The 22,928-nt window shown below is 48.6% G+C and overlaps 17 non-coding genes across 17 annotated transcripts; all 17 read left to right on the top strand.

The window, feature by feature from the left end:
* Positions 1-16,505: 16,505 nt before the first annotated feature.
* Positions 16,506-16,578, top strand: TRNAV-AAC (transfer RNA valine (anticodon AAC)). The gene has a single exon. It is a non-coding gene; the product is annotated as a tRNA-Val (tRNA).
* An 86-nt stretch (positions 16,579-16,664) lies between these two features.
* On the top strand, positions 16,665-16,737 carry TRNAV-CAC (transfer RNA valine (anticodon CAC)). Its single transcript has one exon. It is a non-coding gene; the product is annotated as a tRNA-Val (tRNA).
* A 415-nt stretch (positions 16,738-17,152) lies between these two features.
* TRNAV-UAC (transfer RNA valine (anticodon UAC)) lies at positions 17,153-17,225 on the top strand. The gene has a single exon. It is a non-coding gene; the product is annotated as a tRNA-Val (tRNA).
* A 224-nt stretch (positions 17,226-17,449) lies between these two features.
* Positions 17,450-17,522, top strand: TRNAV-AAC (transfer RNA valine (anticodon AAC)). Its single transcript has one exon. It is a non-coding gene; the product is annotated as a tRNA-Val (tRNA).
* An 86-nt stretch (positions 17,523-17,608) lies between these two features.
* On the top strand, positions 17,609-17,681 carry TRNAV-CAC (transfer RNA valine (anticodon CAC)). Its single transcript has one exon. It is a non-coding gene; the product is annotated as a tRNA-Val (tRNA).
* Positions 17,682-18,096: 415 nt separating this feature from the next.
* TRNAV-UAC (transfer RNA valine (anticodon UAC)) lies at positions 18,097-18,169 on the top strand. Its single transcript has one exon. It is a non-coding gene; the product is annotated as a tRNA-Val (tRNA).
* A 224-nt stretch (positions 18,170-18,393) lies between these two features.
* Positions 18,394-18,466, top strand: TRNAV-AAC (transfer RNA valine (anticodon AAC)). Its single transcript has one exon. It is a non-coding gene; the product is annotated as a tRNA-Val (tRNA).
* An 86-nt stretch (positions 18,467-18,552) lies between these two features.
* Positions 18,553-18,625, top strand: TRNAV-CAC (transfer RNA valine (anticodon CAC)). The gene has a single exon. It is a non-coding gene; the product is annotated as a tRNA-Val (tRNA).
* Positions 18,626-19,040: 415 nt separating this feature from the next.
* Positions 19,041-19,113, top strand: TRNAV-UAC (transfer RNA valine (anticodon UAC)). The gene has a single exon. It is a non-coding gene; the product is annotated as a tRNA-Val (tRNA).
* A 224-nt stretch (positions 19,114-19,337) lies between these two features.
* TRNAV-AAC (transfer RNA valine (anticodon AAC)) lies at positions 19,338-19,410 on the top strand. The gene has a single exon. It is a non-coding gene; the product is annotated as a tRNA-Val (tRNA).
* A 40-nt stretch (positions 19,411-19,450) lies between these two features.
* TRNAV-UAC (transfer RNA valine (anticodon UAC)) lies at positions 19,451-19,523 on the top strand. Its single transcript has one exon. It is a non-coding gene; the product is annotated as a tRNA-Val (tRNA).
* A 224-nt stretch (positions 19,524-19,747) lies between these two features.
* TRNAV-AAC (transfer RNA valine (anticodon AAC)) lies at positions 19,748-19,820 on the top strand. Its single transcript has one exon. It is a non-coding gene; the product is annotated as a tRNA-Val (tRNA).
* Positions 19,821-19,906: 86 nt separating this feature from the next.
* TRNAV-CAC (transfer RNA valine (anticodon CAC)) lies at positions 19,907-19,979 on the top strand. The gene has a single exon. It is a non-coding gene; the product is annotated as a tRNA-Val (tRNA).
* Positions 19,980-20,380: 401 nt separating this feature from the next.
* TRNAV-UAC (transfer RNA valine (anticodon UAC)) lies at positions 20,381-20,453 on the top strand. The gene has a single exon. It is a non-coding gene; the product is annotated as a tRNA-Val (tRNA).
* Positions 20,454-20,677: 224 nt separating this feature from the next.
* Positions 20,678-20,750, top strand: TRNAV-AAC (transfer RNA valine (anticodon AAC)). Its single transcript has one exon. It is a non-coding gene; the product is annotated as a tRNA-Val (tRNA).
* A 1,764-nt stretch (positions 20,751-22,514) lies between these two features.
* Positions 22,515-22,585, top strand: TRNAV-UAC (transfer RNA valine (anticodon UAC)). The gene has a single exon. It is a non-coding gene; the product is annotated as a tRNA-Val (tRNA).
* Positions 22,586-22,809: 224 nt separating this feature from the next.
* TRNAV-AAC (transfer RNA valine (anticodon AAC)) lies at positions 22,810-22,882 on the top strand. Its single transcript has one exon. It is a non-coding gene; the product is annotated as a tRNA-Val (tRNA).
* Positions 22,883-22,928: the final 46 nt, after the last annotated feature.

Consider the following 22,928-nt stretch of genomic DNA (forward strand, 5'->3'; position numbering starts at 1 on the left):
CCAAAATCACGGCCCTGTATCGCAATACGTCACCTAGGCTGAAGATAAATGGAACTGTAGCACCCTGAGGGCTCGGTTGCTACAGACGTATTGCACCTCACCCAGAGGTGTGATATCTCACTCTCAGGTAAGGATGGATTGTGGATCAGGACCCCACACCTGCATGCATTACACCACATTGCCGTGGGGCAGGGCGACCAATATGCCCCTGAGATGGGCACGACAGTCCCTGTCCCTGGCTGGAGTGGAGGGAGGGAACACTGAGGAAGGGGAACCCTGTAGTGCAGGAGCAGGGAGGAAGCAGTTCCTGGGTGCATTGAGAAGGGAGTATAAAAGGTGGGCACCATCTTAGTTCAGTGCAGAGAAGTCTGAGCAGAAGTGGCAGGGAGCAGGGGCTCTGCATGAGCTCTGCTCCGGAGGCGGGCCTAGTAACAGAGGCCCAGGCCTGGAAGAGGGAGAAGGAAGGAAGAGGAGCGGAGAAGGCTCCAGGAACGAGGAATGAAGGGATCCCAGGGGTGCGGATGGGCAAGTTGCCACCGCACGCCCGAATCCACCTGCGTGGAGGGGTCAGGCCAAAGGGGGAGACCGGTCCCCGAGCTAGTGGAGGCAGGAAATGACCCTCAGCTAGAAACAGGAGGCTCTGACATTTTATGTGGCGCAGCCCCTCGCTACACCAGCTAGGAAGGCACCACATAGGGTCAGGGAAACTGGCGCCAAGTTTACCAAGAGGAGGCCCGAGGCAGCCAGACAGAAGTGTTGGTAAGAAAGGCCAGACAAAGGACACACAAAGGGGGTCCTGTGAAGTGCTCCAAAGTTATCTGGGAGTTGTCTGAGCCCCTCACCTGGTGAGCACAGTACGATGTGGGCAGCCGTTACCTGCAGACGTGGTCTGGATAATAAGAACTGTGAGTAAAGGCCCTGGACTGCATCACTGACTCCGTGTCGTTACTGCTGCTGCCCTGCACCATCACCCCCATCCTCCGCATACACTGCCCTGAGGCTATACTCCTCCCGTGGGGAGTTATGCTACGCTCTGCTGCACCCACAACACCAGCCTCAGCGGTCTGCCCTGTAGCGGCGGTTCACTCTGACCGCAATCCACGGGTGGCGTAGTTGGACATTTAAACATCAAAACCACATAAATAGTTCCGCCACTGGTTTGACCGCCCTGAGCCACGGAACCGGGTCGCCGCCACGAAGACTACAACCACCAGCATCCACCAAAAAGGGTCCGGCTCCGGGTGTCCCAAGGCCCAGGGGGTGCGTCAGAACATTTTCATCACCTTTCACAATCACCAATGGGACAAGGCAGTGATGTCCTCTGTCCCCTCTCTTATACATCCTAGTGATGGAGCACCTGCTCTCATCAATTCGCCATAACCCCAATATTAGGTGGATTGAGGTGGGAGGCACCGAGTACAAGTGCTCTCTATTTGCTGATGATGTCCTAGTATATATCACTCAATCACATATATCCATCCCTGCTGTTATGGCTGAAATAGATCACTTTGTTACATGGTAAAATTTTAAAATCAATGCAGCGAAGTCTGAGGCCCTCGATGTCTCCCTCCCCAAATCCATATAGGATTCCATCCAGTCCAACTTTCCCTTTGCCTGGCCCTCACAGGGTATCAAATACTTAGGAATTCCTATTCATAGAGACCTCTCCCATCTATGTTATCTTAATTTTGGGCCCTTTATTGAACAATTCCATACAGACCACGGTTGGCAAGTTAGAACTGTAAGATTCACTACGTGAACCACTGGTGTTTTGTGGAAAAGCACATGTACACTGCGTTCCAAATTATTATGCAAAAAGTGTTTAGGAGTGATAAGGGAAGAATTTGTTTGTTTGTCAGTTAAACTCATTGATGGTGATGTGTGTCAGGGCTCTTTATATCACTGTAAGCAATTGCAGACACCTGTGCTAATTAGTTTGGCAGGTGTGTCCAATGAAAGGCAAGACTACTTAAGAAGGCTCTCTCACATTATTAAGCAGCCTACATTTTCTGCCAAAATGGGAAAGAAAAAGGATGTGTCGGCTGCTGAGAAGCAACAAATTGTGGAGTGTTTAGGTCAAGGCATGACTACAATCAACATTGTGCGATGATCAGGATGAAGTGTCTTGGCAATCAAGAAGTATGTAGCTGATTCACAGTACACACGTGTGCGTGCTGATAAGGGCAAATTGAGGACTCTTTCCTACAGGCAATTACGTCAGGTTAAAAGAGCAGCGGCAAGAAAGCCTTGTCATAGCAGCAGACAAGTTTTTGAAGCTGCTGGTGCCTCCAACGTCCCCCGAACAACAAGATGCAGGGTCCTTCAGAGGTTTGCAGCTGTGCATACGCCATCCTGTCGACCTCCTCTATCCACTTCACACAAGCAGAAACGGCTCCAGTGGGCCAAAGATTACATGAAGACTGATTTCAAAACTGTTTTGTTCACGGATGAGTGCCGTGCAGTGCTCGATGGTCCAGATGGATGGAGTGGAGGATGGCTGGTTGATGGACACCCCACGCAAACACGGCTACAGCACCAACAAGGAGGAGGTGGAGTAATGTTTTGGGCTGGAATCATGGGGAGAGAGATTGTCAGCCCCTTTAGGATCCCTGAAGGCGCTAAAGATGAACTCCATAATGTATGTGGATTTTCTCAAACAGCACTTCCTGCCATGGTTCAAGAAGAAGAACCGTGTATTTCACAGCAAGATCATTTTTCTGCATGATAATGCACCATCTCATGCTGCACATAAAACATCTGCATCTCTGGCTGATATGGGCATAAAAGGGGACAAACTTATGGTGTGACCCCCATGCTCCCCTGACCTCTACCCCATTCAGAACCTTTGGAGCATCATTAAAAGGAGTGTCTATGATGGCGGGAGGCAGTTCACATCTAAGCAACAGCTCTGGGAGGGTATTCTGTCCTCATGCAAAACAATTGAAGCAGAAACCATCCAAAACCTGACAAATTCAATGGACGAGAGAGTTCAGAAGCTCCTTTCGAACAAGGGGTCCTATGTGAAAATGTAACATCACCTACAATAAAGTTTTGAGTTGAAAACTGTTTGATTTCAGTTTCTAACAACCTGCTAATGCTTATAATTTCAAAAATGACCATTTTTTTGGTCTTTATTAAAATGAAAAGGTTGATCGAAAAGTTTGGGGGATCTAAGAGTGTGGCAACCCAGTAGTCATGATTACTTCGAATTCTGACAATATGAGGGTCATGCTGCAGGTAGTGCAGCAAGAAGGCACTTATGTGTCTTGCGCATCTCGGGGCCCCAAAATTATTTTCTGGGCTAGATGCAGCTAAAAATTATTTTTAATTTTAAATCTGGTGGAGCTTATTATAGATGGCCTAATAGGATCAGTGCTGCACACTGCTACAAAGCCCAAATTATTTTCCAGTCAAGATACAGATAAACATGATTAGTAATTTGAAAGCTTAAAACGGTTGGTAGGGTGATTTTAACCAATCATCAAGCTTTTACTCTCCCCAGGATGACACAGGGGTAGAAAAGTCGTTTCGGATCCATGATTTGTTCATCTTTATGAACGTGAGTCTGTCTACATTATCAGTGGAGAGCCGCGTGCGCTTATCTGTCAGCACACCACCAGCAGCGCTGAACACACGTTCAGACAGAACGCTGGCTGCGGGGCATGACAAGATCTCCAAGGCGTAAGTGGCTAGCTCCGGCCATTTATCCAGATTGGAAGCCCAAAAAGAGCAAGGGTCCAGTGACACAGTCGTGGCTTCAATGTTTACTTGGAGATACTCCTGTACCATCGTCTCTAGGCGTTGACTATGTGTCAGACTTCTTGTCTCCTGTGGCCTTGCAAAGGATGGGCTAAAAAAGTGGTGAAATGATTCCGCAAAATTGATGTTACCAGCAGATACTGTGGTTCTGTTACGGTTTGAGTGCTGAACACTTGACGGTCCCACGGTTGGCAAGTTGGAACTGTGAGATTCACTACGTGCACCACTGGTATTTTGTGGAAAAGCACATGTAAGATTCTGCAACAGTCTCTGCTGATACTCCTGCATGCGTGCATCCCTTTCTATGGCAGGAATAATTTCTGCAAATTTACTTTTGTACCGGGGATCTAACAGTGTGGCAACCTAGTAGTCAGGATTATTTCTAATTGTAACGGGTCTGGGAGGCGGAACCTCTGAGCTACTATACAAGGGGGCGGTCCTTGTAAGGGAGCGGGTGGCGACCAGGCAGGCAGTCACAGCAGGTGACCGGGACAGTCTCTGGGTGTACGGGCAGGAGGTCACGGCAAGTGACCGGGACAGTCTCTGGATGAACGGGCTGGAGGTCACGGCAAGTGACCGGGGCAGTCTCTGGGTGAACGGGCTGGAGGTCACGGCAAGTGACCGGGGCAGTCTCTGGGTGAACGGGCTGGAGGTCACGGCAAGTGACCGGGGCAGTCTCTAGGTAAAGGGTAGGTACGACCTGTGATGGCTGAACCTCCAGGTAGGCTAGCAAGGCAGATGGAGGATGTGTGCTCCCAGGTGAGCAAGCGAGAGCCTCTGGAATAGCAGGTGGTCACAGCACGTGACGGCGAAGCCTCCAGGTAGGCAAGCAGGCAGGTAGCGGAGAAGCGCTCCCAGGTGAGCGGGCAAGAGTCTCTGGAATAGCTGGTGGTCACAGCACGTGACGGCGGAGCCTCCAGGCAGGCAAGCAGGCAGGTAGCGGAGAAGCGCTCCCAGGTGAGCGGGCAAGAGTCTCTGGAATAGCTGGTGGTCACAGCACGTGACGGCGGAGCCTCCGGGCAGGCAAGCAGGCAGGTAGCGGAGAAGCGCTCCCAGGTGAGCGGGCAAGAGTCTCTGGAATAGCTGGTGGTCACAGCACGTGACGGCGGAGCCTCCGGGCAGGCAAGCAGGCAGGTAGCGGAGGAGCGCTCCCAGGTGAGCGGGCAAGCTGGTCTATAGACAGACTGACAGGAGTAGAAAGGCAGACCGTTGGACCTCAGGCTAGCAAGCAGGCAGGTAGCTGATGTGCGCTCCCAGGTGAGCGGGCAAGCTGGTCCTTAGACAGACTGACAGGAGTTGTAAGGCAGACCGTCAGACCTCAGGCTAGCAAGCAGGTAGCAGGAATAACAGGCAGGAAACAGACAGCAAACTGGCAGGACTCTGGCAGGAATCAGGCAGGTAACTGGCAGGTAACTGGCAACGGGACCTGAGGGCTGAAGCAGAGTAGAACAGTGCAACAACATTGCTCGGACACCTCCATTTTGGAGGAGGTGCCTTATATATGGTGAAGTCCTCCGGCCATTGGCCGGGGACTCCTTAGGACGGCGCGCGCGACCCCTTTAAGAGGAAGGGAGAGCGCGCGCGCGCGCCCTAAGCACAGTGGCCGGGAAGGAGCGCGCGCTGCCAGCAGAGCGGGAGGAGGACACCGGGCACGGAGCAGGGAGGTGAGGGGAACAGCGTCCCTGCCTAGCAGAGGGCAGGGACGCCGGCGCTACAGTACCCCCCCCCTTTAGGCCCCCCCTTTTTTAGGCCAGACAGAAATTTAGCAAGGATAAGAGGTGCATGGATGTTCTCCCGGGGCTCCCACGTTCTCTCCTCAGGACCAAACCCCTTCCAATCTACTAGAAAAAAGGTCTTTCCTCTTACCCTTTTGGTGGCAAGAATGTTCTCTACCTCAAACTCGTCCTCAGCAGAAACCGGAGCAGGAGGCGTACCTGTAGACTTGAAAAAAAGAGTTAAGTACCACAGGTTTGAGGAGAGATACATGGAAGGAGTTAGGGATCCGTAAGTTGGCCGGGAGTTTCAATTTATAGGCCACCGGGTTGATCTGACTGATGACCTCCAGGGGGCCGATGAACCGAGGCCCTAACTTGTAAGAAGGTATCTTGAGTCAGACATATTTAGATGAGAGCCAGACTTTATCTCCGGGACGAAATTGTGGAGGATCCAGGCGTTTTTTGTCAGCGTGTCTTTTCATCCGTTCGGACGACTGAAGGAGTGTGGATCGGGTACTCTCCCAAATGGAGGAAAATTTGCCAATGAGAGATTCCGCAGCCGGGTTGTCCACAGAGGTGGAGACAGGAAAAGGAATCCGAGGATGCTGACCGAAGACTACAAAAAACGGGGATTTGGAGGAGGATTCGCTCTCGTGATTGTTATAAGAGAACTCGGCCCATGGTAGGAGATCCACCCAGTCTGAATGATGGGCATTAACGAAGTGCCGGAGGTAACTGGTCAGGTTCTGATTGATCCGCTCCACTTGACCATTGGACTGTGGGTGGTAAGCAGAAGAGAAGTCCAGGGTGACGTCTAGCAGTTTACAAGTGGCTCTCCAGAAGCGAGAGGTGAACTGTACCCCACGATCCGACACGATGTGGAGGGGCAGGCCATGAAGACGGAAGATGTGACGAATAAAGTCTTTAGCTAGCTTGGGTGCAGACGGGAGGCCTGGCAGGGGAACGAAATGAGCCATCTTGGAGAAACGGTCAGCGACCACCCAAATGACCGTACAACCGGCAGAGACTGGGAGGTCTGTTATAAAGTCCATTGCTATATGCTGCCAGGGGGCAGCAGGTACTGGGAGCGGAAGGAGGCGACCGGCTGGCAGATGTCTCGGAAACTTGTTGCGGGCGCAGGACACACAGGCAGAAACAAAGTCTATTACGTCCTTGTGCAGGGTAGGCCACCAGTAGTGCCGGGTAATAAGCTGGAGGGTCTTTTTCTGACCGGCATGGCCAGCCAGTTTAGACGAGTGACCCCAGTGAAGGATCTTCTCCCGATCAGGTACTGATACGAACGTCTTTCCGGGAGGGAGATGATTTAGACTCATGGGAGCCACCTGCATTACTCTGGCGGGATCGATGATGTGTTTCGGATCTTCCTCGAGATCAGACACCAGAAAGGATCGAGACAAGGCGTCCGCCTTGACGTTTTTGTCAGCCGGGCGAAAATGAAGAACAAAATCAAAGCGAGCAAAAAACAAGGACCACCGGGCTTGGCGCAGGTTAAGTCTCTGGGCATGCTGGAGATAAGCCAAGTTCTTGTGGTCAGTGTAAATTATTACCGGGTGAAGAGCCCCCTCGAGCAGGTAACGCCACTCCTCCAATGCCAGTTTGATGGCCAATAACTCTCGGTCTCCTATGGAATAATTGCGCTCTGAGGAGGAGAAGAGTTTAGAGAAGAAGCCGCAAGTTACCATCCTCCCGGAAGATGATTTTTGAGTAAGTACCGCTCCGGCTCCAGAGGAGGAGGCGTCAACTTCCAGGAAGAACTGCTTGTTGCCGTCCGGGCGATGCAGCACCGGGGCGGAAGAGAAGGCCTGTTTTAAGGAAAGAAAAGCCTCCTCTGCTTCGGGCGGCCACTCTTTGGGATTAGTACCCTTACGGGTGAGCGCGGAAATTGGGGCAATCCAGGAAGAGAAGTGTGGTATGAAGAGGAGGTAGTAGTTGGCGAAGCCCAGGAACCGCTGAATGGCCTTCAACCCCTCCGGTCGAGGCCATTTCTCGATGGCAGACAGTTTCTCTGGATCCATTCGTGGGCCGGTCTGAGAAATAATGTAGCCCAAAAACGGAAGCGAGGTCTGCTCAAAGAGGCACTTCTCGTATTTAGCGAAGAGGTGATTCTGCCTGAGCCTTAGCAGGACCTGACGAACGTCCCTCCGGTGAGTCTGGAGATCCGGAGAGAAGACCAAGATGTCGTCCAGGTACACCACTACGCAGGAGTAGAGAAGGTCCCGGAAGATGTCATTGACCAACTCTTGAAAGACGGCAGGAGCATTACAGAGACCAAAGGGCATTACCAGATATTCATAGTGGCCGTCCCGGGTGTTGAATGCCGTCTTCCATTCATCCCCCTGACGGATACGAACCAGGTTGTACGCCCCACGGAGGTCCAGTTTGGTGAAGATTCTAGCCCCTCTCAGACGATCAAATAACTCCGGAATGAGCGGAAGGGGGTACTTATTCTTCACCGTGATTTGGTTAAGGCCTCTATAGTCTATACAGGAACGGAGAGAGCCGTCCTTCTTTTTTACGAAGAAGAAGCCTGCTCCCGTCGGGGAGGTAGATTTCCGGATGAATCCCCTGGCCAGATTCTCCTCAATATATTCGGACATCGACCGGGTCTCAGCAGCGGATAATGGATAAATACGCCCACGGGGAGGAGTAGTACCGGGTAACAGGTCGATAGGGCAGTCGTATGGTCTATGAGGGGGTAGTGTCTCTGCTTCCTTTTTATTAAAGACATCAGCATAAGACCAATAAGGAATCGGAAGTCCAGGTAGATTAGCTGGGGTAGGAGAAGGACGGACGGGATGGACGGGAACCAGACAGGTCTTATGGCAGTCCTGTCCCCAGCGAAGGACTTCTCCGGTCTGCCAGTCAAGCACGGGTGCATGTCTCTGGAGCCAAGGTAGACCTAGCAAGAGGGCGTGAGAGAGTCCAGGCAGAACATGAAAGGAGATACTCTCAGAATGCAGCATTCCCACCTGTAGAGTAATGGATTCGGTGATGAGTTGGATGGGGCGTGGTAAGAGACCCCCATCCACGGCAGCAACAGACAAGGGTACAGCCAGAGGTTTGGTGGGGATGCGGTATTTCTCTACCAGGGACTGTGAAATAAGATTCCCGGCTGCTCCAGAGTCCAGTTGGGCTAGTTCGAAATAACGGTTCTCCCCGCAGACGATTGAAACTGACAGCAGCAGAGATGGAGAGGATTTATTCTTGTCTAGGTCGACCTCTCTGAGCGAACCTAGACACAGGCGTTTCCCGACCTCTCTGGGCAGGCACGGATCCGGTGTTCCTTACTGCCACAGTAGAAGCAGCTCCCCTCGGCACGGCGTAAGTCCTGACGGGTTTTGACCATCTTGGTCTGGTCGACCTGCATAGACTCAGGAGAGTGTACCTGGGGAGAGACGGAGGGAGTGACGGGTTTCTGAATGGTAGGAGCTAGACGTGGAAACCTCCTCTCACGGGTGACCTCTTTGGCACGCTCCTGGAACCGTAGGTCAATCCGGGTGGCAAGAGTTATTAGGTCATCGAGAGTGGTAGGAATGTCCCGACCGGCAAGTTCATCTTTAATACGGCCGGACAGACCCTCCCAGAAGACGGATACCAGAGCGTCGTTATCCCAGGCCAGCTCCGAGGCAAGGGTACGGAACCGTATGGCATATTGGCCCACGGTGAGACTTCCCTGACGGAGGCGTAGCAGAGATGATGCGGATGAGGTCTTCCGTCCGGGTTCGTCGAAGACTTTCCGGAAAGCCGTGAGGAAGGCAGGCAAGTCGGACACCAGGGGGTCTCCCCTCTCCCATAGAGGATTTAGCCAGGCCAGGGCCTCCCCGGTGAGATGGGACATGATGAAGGCAATTTTGGCCCGGTCGGAGTTAAACTGGTGGGACAATAGTTCAAAGTGCAGGGTGCACTGATTTATGAAGCCCCGAGCCTGGGCGGAGTCGCCTCCGAAGCGAGGAGGTGCAGAAAGCCGGGGTCCGGGGTAGGATACCATGGTATTGGTGGGCAGCGGAGCTGCCGGATTGCAAGATATATCACTGGCGGAGGTTGCTGGTGGAGCAGTCAGAGTGTTCAGGCGAGTATTGACATTCCGCAGATGACCCAGGATGGACTCCTGTTGGGACCTTTGACGGGACAGTTCATGACACAGGTCCGAGAGCGAGGGAGCTTGGGTGCCACCGGGTTCCATGGCCCGAGCAAACTGTAACGGGTCTGGGAGGCGGAACCTCTGAGCTACTATACAAGGGGGCGGTTCTTGTAAGGGAGCGGGTGGCGACCAGGCAGGCAGTCACAGCAGGTGACCGGGACAGTCTCTGGGTGTACGGGCAGGAGGTCACGGCAAGTGACCGGGACAGTCTCTGGATGAACGGGCTGGAGGTCACGGCAAGTGACCGGGGCAGTCTCTGGGAGAACGGGCTGGAGGTCACGGCAAGTGACCGGGGCAGTCTCTGGGTGAACGGGCTGGAGGTCACGGCAAGTGACCGGGGCAGTCTCTAGGTAAAGGGTAGGTACGACCTGTGATGGCTGAACCTCCAGGTAGGCTAGCAAGGCAGATGGAGGATGTGTGCTCCCAGGTGAGCAAGCGAGAGTCTCTGGAATAGCAGGTGGTCACAGCACGTGACGGCGAAGCCTCCAGGTAGGCAAGCAGGCAGGTAGCGGAGAAGCGCTCCCAGGTGAGCGGGCAAGAGTCTCTGGAATAGCTGGTGGTCACAGCACGTGACGGCGGAGCCTCTGGGCAGGCAAGCAGGCAGGTAGCGGAGAAGCGCTCCCAGGTGAGCGGGCAAGAGTCTCTGGAATAGCTGGTGGTCACAGCATGTGACGGCGGAGCCTCCGGGCAGGCAAGCAGGCAGGTAGCGGAGAAGCGCTCCCAGGTGAGCGGGCAAGAGTCTCTGGAATAGCTGGTGGTCACAGCACGTGACGGCGGAGCCTCCGGGCAGGCAAGCAGGCAGGTAGCGGAGGAGCGCTCCCAGGTGAGCGGGCAAGCTGGTCCATAGACAGACTGACAGGAGTAGAAAGGCAGACCGTCGGACCTCAGGCTAGCAAGCAGGCAGGTAGCTGATGTGCGCTCCCAGGTGAGCGGGCAAGCTGGTCCTTAGACAGACTGACAGGAGTTGTAAGGCAGACCGTCGGACCTCAGGCTAGCAAGCAGGTAGCAGGAATAACAGGCAGGAAACAGACAGCAAACTGGCAGGACTCTGGCAGGAATCAGGCAGGTAACTGGCAGGTAACTGGCAACGGGACCTGAGGGCTGAAGCAGAGTAGAATAGTGCAACAACATTGCTCGGGCACCTCCATTTTGGAGGAGGTGCCTTATATATGCTGAAGTCCTCCGGCCATTGGCCGGGGACTCCTTAGGACGGCGCGCGCGGCCCCTTTAAGAGGAAGGGAGAGCGCGCGCGCGCGCCCTAAGCACAGTGGCCGGGAAGGAGCGCGCGCTGCCAGCAGAGCGGGAGGAGGACGCCGGGCACGGAGCAGGGAGGTGAGGGGAACAGCGTCCCTGCCTAGCAGAGGGCAGGGACGCCGGCGCTACACTAATTCTCACAATTCGAGGGTCATGTTGCAGGTAGTGCAGCAAGAAGGCACTCATGTGTGTTGCGCATCCAGGAGCACCAAGTCCCTGTTGTGTTGGTGGCGAGGTAACAATCATGCTTCCTTCCTCTGTCCTCTCCCCCCAACCTCGCACAACAGAAATGTGATCAAGGTCTCCCTCATCTGATGAGTCTTCCATCAGTTCGTCCTCCACTTCTTCCTGGGCTCCTGCACCTTCCTCACTAGTTTGGCTGCTACCATGCGCCCTGGTAAAACCATCTCCCCCACCCTCACATGCCTGCCGCCTTGGTGCTGCCGACCGTCTGGACCTTGCAGATGTTAGCCCTTCCGCATACAACTCCTCCTCCTCTACTTCCTCCACCTCCTCTTGTGCCACCACCTGACTCCGAATTCTGTTTAACATGTGCTCCGGCATGTAAATCACCGGAATAGTCATGCTGATAATGGCATCGTCAGCACTAAACATCTTCGTCGCCATTTCAAAACTGTGCAGAAGGGTGCATAGGTCCCTGATCTGAGACCACTCCTCCAGCGTGATTTGCCCCACCTCTGAATCTCGTTGGCCCAGGTTATACGTCAGAACGTATTGCACCAGGGCTTGTCGGTGCTGCCACAGTCGCTGCAACATGTGCAGAGTTGAATTCCACCGGGTAGGCACATCGCATTTTAGCCGGTGAAGTGGCAGGCCCAACGACTTCTGTAGAGATGTAAGTCGCTGAGCTGCGGGATGCGAACGGCGGAAGTGAGCACACAGCGACCGTGCCCTCTGCAGAAGGCCATCTAGTCTGGGATAGTGGGCTAAAAATTGCTGGACAACCAGGTTCAACACGTGAGCCATACAAGGCACGTGTGTGACATTGCCCCGGCGAAGGGCCGCACCCAGGTTTGCAGCATTGTCGCACACGGCCTTCCCTGGTTTCAGGTCCAGTGGAGACAACCATTCATGAAATTGGTTCTCCAGAGCTGACCACAACTCCTCAGCTGTGTGACTCACATTTCCCAGACATTTCAAAGTAAAAACCGCCTGATGACGTTGAGCCCTACTGCCAGCATAGTAAGGAGGTGTGCAGGATCCCTTCTGCGCAGTTAGAAAGCTTGTGGCATGACCAGACAGGCTTTGGGTGCAGGTGGAAGACCGAGAGGAGGTTGAGGAGGCAGAAGCAGTGGAGGAACTTTGACATAAAGAGGATTGACGCACAACTCGTGGGGACGGCAAGACTTGGACAGCAGCCCCTTGTCCTGCTGTCACCATAGTTACCCAGTGCCCAGTCAGCGACATGTAACGCCCCTGTCAATGCCTACTCGTCCAAGTGTCTGTGGTGAAATGCACCCTGTCACACACAGAGTTTCTCAAAGAAGCGGTGATGTTGTGTGCGACATGCTGGTGGAGCGCAGGCACACCTTTCTTTGAGAAGTAGTGCCGACTGGGCATCTGGTACTGGGGCACTGCGACGGACATAAGGTCTCGAAAATCCTCTGTGTCCACCAGGCGGAAAGGCAGCATTTCTGTAGCCAAGAGCTTGCAGATGGTGAAATTCAACCTCTTAGCTTTCTCATGGCTAGGAGGAAATGGTCTTTTACTTGTCCACATCTGAGGGACCGAGGGCTGGCTATTGTGCTTAGACGGGGTTGATAAGGGTGTCCCCGGCAAACTGCCGGTCTGTGAGGAAGATGCAGGCGGACATGTTAGGTTGCCTTGATCCAAAGGTGGTGCTATCGATGTCGGACAGCGCTCAACACCAGCTGGTGTTACCACCTCCAAAGAAAATGATGACCTGCCAATCACGCTGGCTGTTGCGGGTAAAAAGGTGGCAGGTCTGCGCCCCAAAACAGGTGTGACTGCTGTCCCCCCAGTCACAGAGGATGAAGAGGCCGCGGATGCACAAGATATGGCAGACGGTGGTTGGCCCGGCCGGCTAGGCCGCATTGTAGCACACTGAGCTTCCCACTGCAACTTATGCTTCATGTCCATGTGCCGGTTCATGCATGAAGTACTCAAACTATGTATTTTTTGGCCTCTACTTAGCTTTTACTGACAAATGTTACAGATAACACGAGTTGGGTCATCTTTATCGATCTGAAAAAATGCCCAGGCTATGCAAGGCTTAGCACCCATGTGACCTGAAGAGCCACCACGACTTGTGGTGAGAGGCAGAGTTGTGTTTGAGGATGCAGTTGTTGACGTGCTTCCAGTACTACGTCTCTGTCCAGGAAGGCGCAACCTGACCTCGTCGTCACTAGCATCTTCCTCCACCTCCTCTGCTGACCTCATCTCTTGGCTGACTGTGGGTTGACAGTAAGTGGGATCTCCAACCTCATCATCATCACCCTGTGTGTTAACACACCCGTCGTCCTCAGAGCCAACATGTTCCTGCCCTGACAAAAAACTAAAGTTGTCGCTCCAATCAGGTATTTGAGTCTTATCATCGTCTTCCTCATTGTCTCCACCAACAGGAGTTACAGTTAGGGAATGAGGGTCTACATTATGGTCAGAACCTTCTGCGTCTGGTCCTGGATCCGACTCATAAAGATTCTGGGCATCAGTGCAGATCATTTCCTCGTCTGGATTCACAGAAGCGCTGGAGTCGACCTCTGATTCCCAGGCTATAGTATGAGTAAACAGCTCTGCAGACTCAACCATCTGTTCTACCTCATACTCAGACGGGCAGCTGGAGATTTGGGAGCTGTGAGGAAGCAAGTGCGATTTGGGTGACACCTTTGAGGACTGGAGTATTTGTGATGTTGAAGTTGATGTGGAGGAGAGCCCACTTAAAGGAGCACTTGATATCCGTTGAAGCACCTGCTGTTTTTGTGCCTCATCTGGAATTTGTAGCGATTGGCGTGGCCGTAAGAAAGGGATCTTATCACATTGTCCGCTAAAAGAAGTAGACATTTTAGTTTGGCTGGAAGATGGTCTTTCTTCTGCAGATGTTACTGTTGCTTTAACACCTACCCCACGGACACAACCTTTTTTCCCCTTCCCAACACGCCTATTCCCCTTTCCACCAGCAGCAGGCCTTTTTCCACTCATTTTGGTGGTTAACTAATTCACAACTCTGGAGTTGTTTGCACAAAAAAACAATGGATGGTAACCGAGCAGAGCTGAGTGGCCAAACTGTGGTATTAGGCCAAAACTATTGGCTGGGTTAGATGCAGAAAAAAATTATATTCAATTTGCAACCTGATGGAGGTCAGTATAGATGGACTAATACAACAAGTCCCACACACAGCTAGAAGCCCAATATTTTTTCAGAGGTAGATGCAGAAAAAAATATATTCAGCTTGCAACCTGATGGAGGTCAGTATAGATGGACTAATACAACAAGTCCCACACACAGCTAGAAGCCCAAATATTTTTTCAGAGGTACTGTAGATGCAGATAAAAATTATTTTGAATTTGCAACCTGATGGAGGTCAGTATAGATGGACTAATAGAGAAAGTCCGACACACTGCTAGAAGGCCAAATATTTTTTCAGAGCTAGATGCAGAAAAAAATTATATTCAGTTTGCAACCTGATGGAGGTCAGTATAGATGGATTAATAGAACAAGACCCACACACAGCTAGAAGCCCAATATTTTTTCAGAGGTAGATGCAGAAAAAAATATATTCAGTTTGCAACCTGATGGAGGTCAGTATAGATGGACTAAAACAACAAGTCCCACACACAGCTAGAAGCCCAAATATTTTTTCAGAGGTACTGTAGATGCAGATAAAAATTATTTTGAATTTGCAACCTGATGGAGGTCAGTATAGATGGACTAATAGAGAAAGTCCGACACACTGCTAGAAGCCCAAATATTTTTTCAGAGGTACTGTAGATGCAGATAAAAATTATTTTTAATTTGCAACCTGATGGAGGTCAGTATAGATGGACTAATAGAGAAAGTCCGACACACTACTAGAAGGCCAAATATTTTTTCAGAGCTAGATGCAGAAAAAAACTAGATTCAGTTTGCAACCTGATGGAGGTCAGTATAGATGGACTAATACAACAAGTCCCACACACAGCGAGAAGCCCAATATTTTTTCAGAGGTAGATGCAGAAAAAAATATATTCAGTTTGCAACCTGATGGAGGTCAGTATAGATGGACTAATACAACAAGTCCCACACACAGCTAGAAGCCCAATATTTTTTCAGAGGTAGATGCAGAAAAAAATATATTCAGTTTGCAACCTGATGGAGGTCAGTATAGATGGACTAATACAACAAGTCCCACACACAGCTAGAAGCCCAAATATTTTTTCAGAGGTACTGTAGATGCAGATAAAAATTATTTTGAATTTGCAACCTGATGGAGGTCAGTATAGATGGACTAATAGAGAAAGTCCGACACACTGCTAGAAGGCCAAATATTTTTTCAGAGCTAGATGCAGAAAAAAATTATATTCAGTTTGCAACCTGATGGAGGTCTGTATAGATGGATTAATAGAACAAGACCCACACACAGCTAGAAGCCCAATATTTTTTCAGAGGTAGATGCAGAAAAAAATATATTCAGTTTGCAACCTGATGGAGGTCAGTATAGATGGACTAATACAACAAGTCCCACACACAGCTAGAAGCCCAATATTTTTTCAGAGGTAGATGCAGAAAAAAATATATTCAGTTTGCAACCTGATGGAGGTCAGTATAGATGGACTAATACAACAAGTCCCACACACAGCTAGAAGCCCAAATATTTTTTCAGAGGTACTGTAGATGCAGATAAAAATTATTTTGAATTTGCAACCTGATGGAGGTCAGTATAGATGGACTAATAGAGAAAGTCCGACACACTGCTAGAAGGCCAAATATTTTTTCAGAGCTAGATGCAGAAAAAAATTATATTCAGTTTGCAACCTGATGGAGGTCTGCATAGATGGATTAATAGAACAAGACCCACACACAGCTAGAAGCCCAATATTTTTTCAGAGGTAGATGCAGAAAAAAATATATTCAGTTTGCAACCTGATGGAGGTCAGTATAGATGGACTAATAGAGAAAGTCCGACACACTGCTAGAAGGCCAAATATTTTTTCAGAGCTAGATGCTCCGTGTGTGCGCTGCTGATAGGCTGATAGGCTGACAGATTGCACCTCCCCACTGTAAATGCGGGAAAGAGAAAAAAAAATGGAGATCTTCATTGTTCCTGCAGAGATCCATCCCCTGCCCCTCCCCCCACCCCGCTGTACACTCAAACTGCGTATTAACATTAATTTTCATCATTACTGAGAAAAAATCCAGTTATGATTTTGGTGCACGAACAGTTATCGAACATAACCTCGAACAGCCGAATTTTTCTCAAATTGTTCGTGTTCGCCGAACGGCTCGAACACCGCCCAAAACAGCTCAAATTTGAGATTGGCGAACAGTTCGAGTAGAACAACGCTCATATCTAATTGAGGTAAACCTGTTGGCTTTGGGTGGATGATTTTGTTCAATTGCATTTAGGTATGTGTGAATGTCTTTGGTAGTACCGTGAGTTTCTGTAGTGTAGCAGTTATCACGTTCGCCTAACACGCGAAAGGTCCCCAGTTTGAAACTGGGCAGAAGCATAATTCTATTGTTTGCTATCAAAGCGTTTGCTTTTCGGTCCTTGATCTTGATTGCATGCCGTGACCACAGAAGCTTTTTCCGTCTAGTTTCTGTAGTGTAGCGGTTATCACGTTCACCTCACACGCGAAAGGTCCCCGGTTCGATACCGGGCAGAAACATGTGATTTATTCTTTATTTCCAAATGCAAGATTATATTGTTGGTTTGAGCAGCATTTTTTTCACCGCTACGATTTCTACGTGAGTTTGCTTTTGACAACAGTGTGTGGTTTTGACAGTTGATAGGTTATCACAATTCAAGTAACACCTGAGAGTTTTAGGGTGCAAAACTAGGCATCTACGTGCTTTTTCTCTTTCTTTTTGGCTTTTGGACAAAGGCATGAGAATGCTTTGTCCAAAATGTTTTTTTCCATGCAAATCCAGCTCAGCTACGTTTAAACCAGAATCACGTTAGCCTGACAAGTGAAAAGTTCCCTCATTGAAAGATGCAAGTTTTGCTTTTCAGATGATGCCATTACTCTGTTTCCACTTTTGCTCTTGATTGCTTGACGTGAACATTTCACTCCTTTTCATGAAGTTTCTGTAGTGTAGTGGTTATCATGTTCGCTTTACTCGCGAAAGGTCCCCGGTTCGACACCGGGCAGAAACATGTGTTTGTGATCATTTTTTCTCACACAAGGTTATACTGTTGGTTTGGGCAGCATGATTTTCATCCATTTGATTCACAATGGCCTGACAAATGAATGCATGTTCCCTGGTTGAAAAATGCCCTTTGTCCTGTATTTAAACATTGAGGTAAACCTGTTGGCTTTGGGTGGATGATTTTGTTCAATTGCATTTAGGTATGTGTGAATGTCTTTGGTAGTACGGTGAGTTTCTGTAGTGTAGCGGTTATCACGTTCGCCTAACACGCGAAAGGTCCCCAGTTCGAAACTGGGCAGAAACATAATTTTATTGTTTGCTATCAAAGTGTTTGCCTTTCGGTCCTTGATCTTTATTGCATGCCGTGACCACAGAAGCTTTTTCCGTCTAGTTTCTGTAGTGTAGCGGTTATCACGTTCGCCTCACACGCGAAAGGTCCCCGGTTCGATACCGGGCAGAAACATGTGATTTATTCTTTATTTCCAAATGCAAGATTATATTGTTGGTTTGAGCAGCATTTTTTTCACCGCTACGATTTCTACGTGAGTTTACTTTTGACAACAGTGTGTGGTTTTGACAGTTGATAGGTTATCACAATTCAAGTAACACCTGAGAGTTTTAGGGTGCAAAACTAGGCATCTACATGCTTTTTCTCTTTCTTTTTGGCTTTTGGACAAAGGCATGAGAATGCTTTGTCCAAAATGTTTTTTTCCATGCAAATCCAGCTCAGCTACGTTTAAACCAGAATCACGTTAGCCTGACAAGTGAAAAGTTCCCTCATTGAAAGATGCAAGTTTTGCTTTTCAGATGATGCCATTACTCTGTTTCCAATTTTGCTCTTGATTGCTTGACGAGAACATTTCACTCCTTTTCATGAAGTTTCTGTAGTGTAGTGGTTATCAAGTTCGCTTTACACGCGAAAGGTCCCTGCTTCGACACCGGGCAGAAACATGTGTTTGTGAGCATTTTTTCTCACACAAGGCTATACTGTTGGTTTGGGCAGCATGATTTTCACCCATTTGATTCACAATGGCCTGACAAATGAACGCATGTTCCCTCGTTGAAAAATGCCCTTTGTCATGTTTTTAAACATTGAGGTAAACCTGTTGGCTTTGGGTGGATGATTTTGTTCAATTGCATTTAGGTATGTGTGAATGTGTGTGGTAGTACCGTGAGTTTCTGTAGTGTAGCGGTTATCACGTTCGCGTAACACGCGAAAGCTCCCCAGTTCGAAACTGGGCAGAAACATAATTTTATTGTTTGCTATCAAAGCGTTTGCCTTTCGGTCCTTGATCTTGATTGCATGCGGTGACCACAGAAGCTTTCTTCGTCTAGTTCTGTAGTGTAGCGGTTATCACGTTCGCCTCACACGCGCAAAGGTCCCTGGTTCGATACCGGGCAGAAACATGTGATTTATTCTTTATTTCCAAAGGCAAGATTATATTGTTGGTTTGAGCAGCATTTTTTTCACCGCTCCGATTTCTACGTGAGTTTGCTTTTGACAACAGTGTGTGGTTTTGACAGTTGACAGGTTATCACAATTCAAGTAACACCTGAGAGTTTTAGGGTGCAAAACTAGGCATCTACGTGCTTTTTCTCTTTCTTTTTGGCTTTTGGACAAAGGCATGAGAATGCTTTGTCCAAAATGTTTTTTTCCATGCAAATCCAGCTCAGCTACGTTTAAACCAGAATCACGTTAGCCTGACAAGTGAAAAGTTCCCTCATTGAAAGATGCAAGTTTTGCTTTTCAGATGATGCCATTACTCTGTTTCCACTTTTGCTCTTGATTGCTTGACGTGAACATGTCACTCCTTTTCATGAAGTTTGTGTAGTGTAGTGGTTATCACGTTCGCTTTACACGCGAAGGGACCCTGGTTCGACACCGGGCAGAAACATGTGTTTGTGAGCATTTTTTCTCACACAAGGCTATACTGTTGGTTTGGGCAGCATGATTTTCACCCATTTGATTCACAATGGCCTGACAAATGAACGCATGTTCTCTGGTTGAAAAATGCCCTTTGTCCTATTTTTAAACATTGAGGTGAACCTGTTGGCTTTGGGTGGATGATTTTGTTCAATTGCATTTAGGTATGTGTGAATGTCTTTGGTAGTACTGTGAGTTTCTGTAGTGTAACGGTTATCATGTTCGCCTAACACGCGAAAGGTCCCCAGTTCGAAACTGGGCAGAAACATAATTTTATTGTTTGCTATCAAATCGCTCCTTTTCATGAAGTTTCTGTAGTGTAGTGGTTATCACGTTCGCTTTACACGCGAAAGGTCCCCGGTTCGACACCGGGCAGAAACATGTGTTTGTGAGCATTTTTTCTCACACAAGGCTATACTGTTGGTTTGGGCAGCATGATTTTCACCCATTTGATTCACAATGGCCTGACAAATGAACGCATGTTCCCTGGTTGAAAAATGCCCTTTGTCCTGTTTTTAAACATTGACGTAAACCTGTTGGCTATGGGTGGATGATTTTGTTCAATTGCATTTAAGTATGTGTGAATGACTTTGGTAGTACCGTGAGTTTCTGTAGTGTAGCGGTTATCACGCTCGCCTAACACGCGAAAGGTCCCCAGTTCAAAACTGGGCAGAAACATAATTTTATTGTTTGCTATCAAAGCGTTTGCCTTTCGGTCCTTGATCTTGATTGCATGCCGTGACCACAGAAGCTATTGCCGTCTAGTTTTTGTAGTGTAGCGGTTATCACGTTCGCCTCACACGCGAAAGTTCCCCGGTTCGATACCGGGCAGAAACATGTGATTTATTCTTTATTTCCAAATGCAAGATTATATTGTTGGTTTGAGCAGCATTTTTTTCACCGCTACGATTTCTACGTGAGTTTACTTTTGACAACAGTGTGTGGTTTTGACAGTTGATAGGTTATCACAATTCAAGTAACACCTGAGAGTTTTAGGTGTTACATGCTTTTTCTCTTTCTTTTTGGCTTTTGGACAAACGCATGAGAATGCTTTGTCCAAAATGTTTTTTTCCATGCAAATCCAGCTCAGCTACGTTTAAACCAGAATCACGTTAGCCTGACAAGTGAAAAGTTCCCTCATTGAAAGATGCAAGTTTTGCTTTTCAGATGATGCCATTACTCTGTTTCCACTTTTGCTCTTGATTGCTTGACGAGAACATTTCACTCCTTTTCATGAAGTTTCTGTAGTGTAGTGGTTATCACGTTTGCTTTACACGCGAAAGGTCCCTGGTTCGACACCAGGCAGAAACATGTGTTTGTGAGCTTTTTTTCTCACACAAGGCTATACTGTTGGTTTGGGCAGCATGATTTTCACCCATTTGATTCACAATGGCCTGACAAATGAACGCATGTTCCCTGGTTGAAAAATGCCCTTTGTCATGTTTTTAAACATTGATGTAAACTTGTTGGCTTTGGGTGGATGATTTTGTTCAATTGCATTTAGGTATGTGTGAATGTCTTTAGTAGTACCGTGAGTTTCTGTAGTGTAGTGGTTATCACGTTCGCCTAACATGCGAAAGGTCCCAAGTTCGAAACTGGCCAGAAACATAATTTTATTGTTTGCTATCAAAGCGTTTGCCTTTCGGTCCTTGATCTTGATTGCATGCCGTGACCACAGAAGCTTTTTCCGTCTAGTTTCTGTAGTGTCGCGGTTATCACGTTTGTCTTACACGCGAAAGGTCCCCGGTTCGATACCAGGCAGAAACATGTGATTTAATTTTTATTTCCAAATGCAAGATTATATTGTTGGTTTGAGCAGCATTTTTTTCACCGCTACGATTTCTACGTGAGTTTGCTTTTGACAACAGTGTGTGGTTTTGACAGTTGATAGGTTATCACAATTCAAGTAACACCTGAGAGTTTTAGGGTGCAAAACTAGGCATCTACGTGCTTTTTCTCTTTCTTTTTGGCTTTTGGACAAAGGCATGAGAATGCTTTGTCCAAAATGTTTTTTTCCATGCAAATCCAGCTCAGCTACGTTTAAACCAGAATCACGTTAGCCTGACAAGTGAAAAGTTCCCTCATTGAAAGATGCAAGCTTTGCTTTTCAGATGATGCCATTACTCTGCTTTTCAGATGATACCAAGAACCAGGAGGCTGGTTCTTGGTATCATTGTTTCTCTTCAGTTAACCATGGTTATCTCTAAAGAAACACGTGCAGCCATCATTGCACTGCACAAAAATGGCCTAACAGGGAAGAGTATCGCAGCTACAAAGATTGCACCTCAGTCAACAATCTATCGCATCATCAAGAACTTCAAGGAGAGAGCTTCCATTGTTGTCAAAAAGGCTCCAGGGCGCCCAAGAAAGACCAGCAAGCGCCAGGACCGTATCTTAAAACTGTTTCAGCTGTGGGATCGGACTACCAGCAGTGCCAGGAATGGCAGCAGGCTGGTGTGAGTGCTTCTGCACGCACTGTGAGGCGGAGACTCTTTGAGCAAGGGCTGGTTTCAAGGAGGGCAGCAAAGAAGCCACTTCTCTCCAGAAAAAACATCAGGGACCGACTGATATTCTGCAAAAGGTACAGGGAGTGGACTGCTGAGGACTGGGGCAAAGTCATTTTCTCTGATGAATCCCCTTTTCGATTGTTTGGGACATCTGGAAAACAGCTTATTCGGAAAAGAAGAGGTGAGCGCTTCCACCAGTCTTGTCTCATGTCAACTGTAAAGCATCCTGAAACCATTCATGTGTGGGGTTGCTTCTCAGCCAAGGGAATCGGCTCACTCACAGTCTTGCCTAAAAACACAGCCATGAATAAAGAATGGTACCAGAATGTCCTCCAAGAGCAACTTCTCCCAACCGTCCAAGAGCAGTTTGGCGCCCAACAATGCCTTTTCCAGCATGATGGAGCATCTTGCCATAAAGCAAAGGTGATAACTAAATGGCTCATGGAACAAAACATAGAGATTTTGGGTCCATGGCCTGGAAACTCTCCAGATCTTAATCCCGTTGAGAACTTGTGGTCAATCATCAAGAGACGGGTGGACAAACAAAACCCAACAAATTCTGGCAAAATGCAAGCATTGATTATGCAAGAATGGACTGCTATCAGTCAGGATTTGGTCCAAAAGTTGATTGAGAGCATGCCAGGGAGAATTACAGAGGTCTTGAAGAAGAAAGGGCAACACTGCAAATATTGACTTGCTGCATTAACTCATTATAACTGTCAATATAACCTATTGGTACTCATAATATGATTGCATTTATATTTCTGTATGTGATATAAACATCAGACAAACACTAATAAAAACCAGAGGCCAGCAGATCATGTGAAAATATAATTTTGGTGTCATTCTCAAAACTTTTGGCCATGACTGTAGTGTAGTGGTTATCACGTTTGCTTTACACGCGAAAGGTCCCCGGTTCGACACCGGGCAGAAACATGTGTATGTGAGCATTTTTTCTCACACAAGGCTATACTGTTGGTTTGGGCAGCATGATTTTCACCCATTTGATTCACAATGGCCTGACAAATGAACGCATGTTCCCTGGTTGAAAAATGCCCTTTGTCCTGTTTTTAAACATTGAGGTAAACATGTTGGCTTTGGGTGGATGATTTTGTTCAATTGCATTTAGGTATGTGTGAATGTCTTTGGTAGTACCGTGAGGTTCTGTAGTGTAGCGGTTATCACGTTCGCCCAACACGCGAAAGGTCCCCAGTTCGAAACTGGGCAGAAACATAATTTTATTGTTTGCTATCAAAGCGTTTGCCTTTCGGTCCTTGAT

Source organism: Phyllobates terribilis, unplaced genomic scaffold, assembly GCF_046119375.1.
Source record: "Phyllobates terribilis strain yellow unplaced genomic scaffold, ASM4611937v1 Scaffold_3__8_contigs__length_932513732, whole genome shotgun sequence".
NCBI lineage: Eukaryota > Metazoa > Chordata > Amphibia > Anura > Dendrobatidae > Phyllobates > Phyllobates terribilis.